Source organism: Gossypium hirsutum, chromosome A10, assembly GCF_007990345.1.
Source record: "Gossypium hirsutum isolate 1008001.06 chromosome A10, Gossypium_hirsutum_v2.1, whole genome shotgun sequence".
NCBI lineage: Eukaryota > Viridiplantae > Streptophyta > Magnoliopsida > Malvales > Malvaceae > Gossypium > Gossypium hirsutum.
Genome location: NC_053433.1, coordinates 73,468,585 through 73,475,090, shown reverse-complemented (window position 1 = coordinate 73,475,090; position 6,506 = coordinate 73,468,585).

The following is a 6,506-nucleotide window of genomic DNA, read 5'->3' as shown; positions in this document are numbered from 1 at the left end:
TTGGTTCTTTCTCAACACATGCTCGTCATAGCGTCACTTTGACTTTTCATTGTGTTCTTTCGTTTTCTCCTTAGCATGTACTCGTCATTCATCTAGTTCATCGAGTTGTAACATTCTCTCTTCATATGTTGTTCGGTTTCTATCACCTTGATGGTAACATAGCTCCATCATGTTTTCTCGAGGGATTTCCTGCAAAAAAGGTTGAGCCACATGGTTACACATATTAACAGAATATTTAAAATCATCTCGATCATTAGATACTCTCACAGAATCATGTGCTTGGAGAATAATCTTTTCGTCACCTACACGATGCACTAATTCACCCATACCAACATCGATAATAGTCCTAGTTGTGGCTAAAAAGGGTTGTCCTAAAATTAAAGGTACCTCACTACCTTCATCCATGTCCAACACAACAAAGTTAACAGGGAATATGAATTTATCTATTTTAACAAGCACATCCTCAATAACACCCTTAGGATATCTGATGGTTCTATCCGCTAATTGAATATTCATCCTAATATGTTTGGGTTTCCCAAGACCTAATTGTTTAAACATTTATAGGGCATGACATTAAAATTGGCCCCTAAATTAGCTAAGGCATTATCAATATTTAAACTACCAATAAGACAAGGAATCGTAAAACTCTTTAGATCTTTTATTTTATTGGGTAGTTTATTTTGGAGAATGGCTGAGCAAACTGCATTGAGCTCCACAGTCGATGAATTGTCTAACTTTCTTTTGTTTTCAAATAGCTCCTTTAAAAATTCGATGTAATTTGGCATCTGCGAAAGAGCTTCAACAAATGGTAAGTTAATATGAATTTTTTTAAGAGTTTGAGAAATTTAAGAAATTGTTCATTTGTGTGGTTTCTCTTCATCGCGTTAGGATATGGCACTCGTGTAACACCCCTAACCCGTATCCGTCGTTGGAATAGGGTTACGAGGCATTATCGAATAACACACCTCATTCACATACATTTATTCATTCATACTCAAAATCCATTCAAAACATTCACAATGTCCCTTGTAAGGCTCTACGAGACCTTATAACATGCTTAGAAGTGGTTCGGGACTAAACCGATAACATTTCCAAACTTTGGGAAACCTAGAAAATTTTTAAACATTTAAGGGTCACACGCCCGTGTGAACAGGCCGTGTGCCTCACACGGCTACCAGACACGCTCGTGTCACAGGCTGTGTGAAATCAGGGCATACATACTGACTGCACCATAAGGCTGGAGACACACCCGTGTGCCGTGGCCGTGGGAAAATTAGGGAGGTTACTGACTTGGCCACACGGCCGGCCACTCGCCATGTACCAACCCGTGTACCACACATGGCCAGTAGACACGTCTATATGTCTAGGCCATGTCAAACCTATAGGGTATACTGACTTAATTTCGAAGGGTACCTCAGGGGGCACACGGCCGTGTAGCATGACCATGTGTCGCACACAGCTGAGACACACCCCCGTGTCTCTGCCCGTGTGGACAAAAATAGGCCATTTATAAAGCCAATTTGCCACCCTTCTCTCATGCACACATAGCAGCCAATTTGGTACCATTTCAATACACATTTTTTCAACCAAAATATGCTATTTCATACATATAACATGCCATCTATCCACAACCATTTCAATTACTCAATTCTATATTCAAAACCATATCAAATCAATATGTCACAATCATCAATCTCACATAACTACTAAATGCCTTTACTCATCTAATTATCATCTATATCATGTATCAAAACACGTCTTATCATCATCTATAATCATACCATAATATATCATTCCTCAAGCATTAATAACTAACCAAATGAGTAACCATTTAGTCATATCAACAACCATGGCAAACAATGTCAAAACACAAGACATTATATACATCACATATAATACTTATCCAACACATAATTTAAACCAACTTAAATGGCCAAATACATACCAACATTTCCAACAAAAGCAAGCTAAATCTCATGACTATATTAAAATTTAAAAAATATCATCAACTCACTAACCTGTACATGCCATAAAACCAAGCCACAAGGTGTAAAATACCGAAAATCAATAGTCGGATAGTGTGATACGATCTTCGTTGACTCCTCACCCGAGCGAACATTTGAGACACTATAAAACATAGAAAAATAACACAAAGTAAGCTTCACAGCTTAGTAAGTTAGTATGTAAGCTAAAATGATCACAACATTTATATAGAAATTCGAAATAGATAAATCATTAACATTTAAAGCATCAGTTCATGAGCTAACATCAAATTATTCATGTCCTCCTTCGCAAGTTCTCAACTTCATATAACTCTATACTTGAGTAGTTTTCCATACATAACTGTACTGATACCTTTCTATTTATCACCCCTACCCTTATCAAACCTCTCTAGTTTATAAGTACTTATGATACAAATTCATCAATTTTCCGATGCCATTTTCCAACTATGGTCTTACACTTATATTGCCAAGGTCCTGCCATGGTTTTTCTTTCATGTGCCATAACTTGGTTATGGTCTTATTAGTTGATTGTCATGTGTATATTTAGTTAAAACAACTATTATTCATATCTCACATAACATTCAACATATACTTCATTATAGTCAAATAAACACATTTTGACATGAAACATACTTATTCACAATTCTTTCTTATTTAATATACATAATACAATATGAACTCAACAGTTTACTTTCATTCAATTCTCACATAAGTTCTGTACGTACCTGTATTACTTATTCCAACCATACTGTAATTCTTGTCTTGCCTATGCCCGTTGAACCACTTGGAATTGTTAAGGATACTCGGTAATCACGTATAGCTCGTACAATACCATATCAAAGATATGGTCTTACATGTTATCACAAATTGATGCCACTGTCTCAGAAAAGGTCTTACACGTAATCGATTAACGATGCCGATGCCCTAGACATGGTCTTACACATAATCGCTATACAATGCCAATGTCCAAGACATGGTCTTACATGTAATCACATCTCGGTAACCTAATGTCATGACATTTGTATCCTATACTATTCTTAGGGTTCGTACAGAACATTCGAATATTGAAACTTCATTGTTCTTGATCGTTTTTACTCATTCCACATTCATAACAATTCAATGGCAAGTAAACATATATAATTCAATTTAAAGATATTTATTTGCATATGAACTTACCTCGTTCATTGTAACGACGAATTAGGTTGACTAATCCGATACTTTGTTTTCCCCTGTTCTAGATCCGAATCTCATTTTTTTCTCAAACTATATAATAAAAAAATTACTCATTTAATCATTAATTCATTCAATTTAACATAATTTACACATTTTGGAAAATTACACTTTTGCCCCTATTATTTCCCATTTTTGCAATTTAGTCATTAACACAAAATATAAAATTCATGAAATTTAAACAATCCCATGTTTAGCCAAATATTACCCAATCATATATCAGCCCATGTTTTCACTTTATTCATACGTTTAACCACATAATTTCATAATTTCACAAATTAGTCTAAAATTTGAATTTTTACCCAAAATCACTTTGTAAAATATGTAAAACTATCATCTAACTTCTATATTTCATCATCAATCATCAAAAAGCATGAATATTCATCAATGGCATCTCAAAAAATCTTTAACAATTTTGAAAACGGAGATACGGGCTAGCTAGATTACGAAGCAACGATCTCAAAAAAAAAAGTAAAAATCATCAAAAACAGAGCTAAAACCGTACCTAATCAAGCATTTGAAGCTTGGCCGAACCAAAAGCTTCCCCCATGGCTGATTTTAGGTTGAATTTTCAGTGGGGATGATGATAGAAATAAATATGGCTTTTGGTTTTATTAGTTTTAACTTTAATTACTTATTTACCTATGAAACCTTTTAAAACATTTGAAATTACACCAAATGCCACTCCACTATCATCCAATAACTCACAAATGGGCTATTTGCCACATAAGGACCTTCACTTTAAAGTTCTATATCTATTTGACACCTTTAGCTTATAGAACACAACTTTTGCACTTTACGCGATTTAGTTATTTTTATCGGATTAACCACTCAAACGGTAAAATTACTTCATGAAAATTTCCCACAAATCTAATATCATGCTGTAAATATTAAAATAATAATAAAATAAATTTTTTGATGTCAGATTTGTGGTCCCGAAACCACTATTCCTATTAACCCTAAAAATGGGATGTTACAACTCGAGGTTTATATTCTTTAACAACCGGCTTTTGCTCTTTCCTATCTTCCACAGCCTCATCATTGTTCACTACAATTTCTTGCCTTGGTTCTTGTTCAAATTCATCTAACCCTTATTTGTCTCAAACAGTAATTGCATGAAGCTACTCCTTTGGGTTAGTTTCAGTATTGCTAGGCAAGCTGTGACAACCCGAATTAGGGCCTAATCGGAATAGTGGTTTCGTGACCATAAATCTGAGATAGAAATAATCGTTTTATAATTATTTTGGGGTTTATGATATGATTTCATGATTTCATGAAAATTTCGTGATGAAATTCTGTGCATTTCGCGCTTAAGTTGAGAATAGGGACTAAATCGAATAAATTGTAAAACTCGTGTTTTAGAAGTTTTTAGTATGAAATTGCTTTGGGATATTAATTAGGAGGTCTTAAATAGAAATTTGACCCATTCTTAAGTTATGGACAAAAGTTGGACATGGAGGGAATTTTTTTGAAAGTTTAGTAGTAAGGGCATTTTGGTCATTTGTATATTAAATGAAATAAATGGGAAAAATAACACAAAATTGGTTATCATCTTCATTAGTTGCTGCCAAAAATTGCTCTCCTCCATAGCTAGGGTTTCTTCAACTTTCAAGCTTTATAGTAAGTGAATTCAAGCCTCGTTTATAATGTTCTTCACATTTTTGAAATCCTCGTAGCATTAGTTTGAATTAGGGTTTATGTTTAAAAATTTACCCATGAATGATAGGCATGTATTTTTTTGTTTGATGGTAGACTATGAATGTTTGAAGTTAGGGGAACGATCTTTTCTAAGCGATTTTTAATGAAAACGAGCAAAACGGCATAATCGATAAAAAATACCTATTGTTCATAACTATGTGTTAGAGTGAGAATTTGATGTTACCATAGAAGAGAAAAATGATCAGTAGGTCATTAAACATAAGAATAAGGGCTGAAATTAAATTTCCGAGCCTTGGGGAAAAATCATAATTTTGTAAAAGTTAGGGGGCAAAAATGTAATTTTTGTATAATGTGATTTTTTTATTAAAATAAATAGTTTGAGTGTTAAATGAACTAAATATATTGTTATAGATCAAGAAAGTCGTGGAATCGACCTCGAATGGGGAAAGGAGAAAGTTTTGGACTAAATTGCAAAATTCCCATATTTTGACCGAGGTAAGTTTGTATGTAAATAATACATTAATTTCATTTAAATTTTTATATTTCAGCCTATTATATATATTAGCTGATGTTGAAGTATAAACTGATTATTGAAAGAATGGAAATAAATAATAGAGAGAAAGATCCCGGTTGAATATTCGGAAAAATCGAATAAAATAGAGGGAGCGTAGCTAGGTCACATGTATGTTGCCGAGTGCACATCATGTGTACAAGAAGGCTACGAGATACTATATAGTAGCTAGGTCACATGTGTGATAATGGATGTATCCCATGTAGACAAGAGAGCTACGTGAGAGATAAATGTAGCTAGGTCGCATGAGTGATTCCAAGTGAAGGACACCATGTAGACAAGAGAGCTACGAGATAAATTGGCTAGGTCGCATGAGTGGTACTAAGTGTTCACCATGTGTACAAGAGAGCCGAATTAAATGAGATATGATGGTGGGGCTATGTGCTGAAACTATCAAGTATCGAGGATTATTCCGAATTGTTCAACGGGATGGTTTTGTGGTGACATTGTAGTCATAGACCTACACTTGTGATGTATGAAATGTGATGAAAATGATTTGTAGTATATATGTATATGTAAGTTAAAATTAGGTTAGTATAAAGAATGTGTGAAAGAATGAAATTAGCATTAAAACTGTTTTGGACAGTAGCAGTGACGTGATTTTGAAAATTCACCAAAAATAGAAGGAATTTAATTAGAGGTTGAATGAGATGTGAAATTAAAGCTTAATGACTATATTTTCATATAAAAGAAATAGAGAAAGCAAAGGAATTCTATATTTTGAGATATTTACAATTGTGTGAGACTTGCTCAGGATGACTATGTAATCCCCTGTTTCAACTTTGAAAAATCATTAAAAATTTTACAAAACAAATTAAGAAATATAGTTTATATGCCTAAATTCCTTATTGAGTCTCGTTTCAAATGAAATAGGTTTCATGGTTATTTGAATTTTTTACTGAGAGAAATTCAATTCGTAATGAACAGATGCCAGATCAGTTGAGCTGTGTAACAGGGGAAATTTAACTAATAAACTGTACTAATTGGCTGAACCAAAAATTCTAGAAAAAAATTAGTAAGAATTTTTATGAGTCTAGATTCAG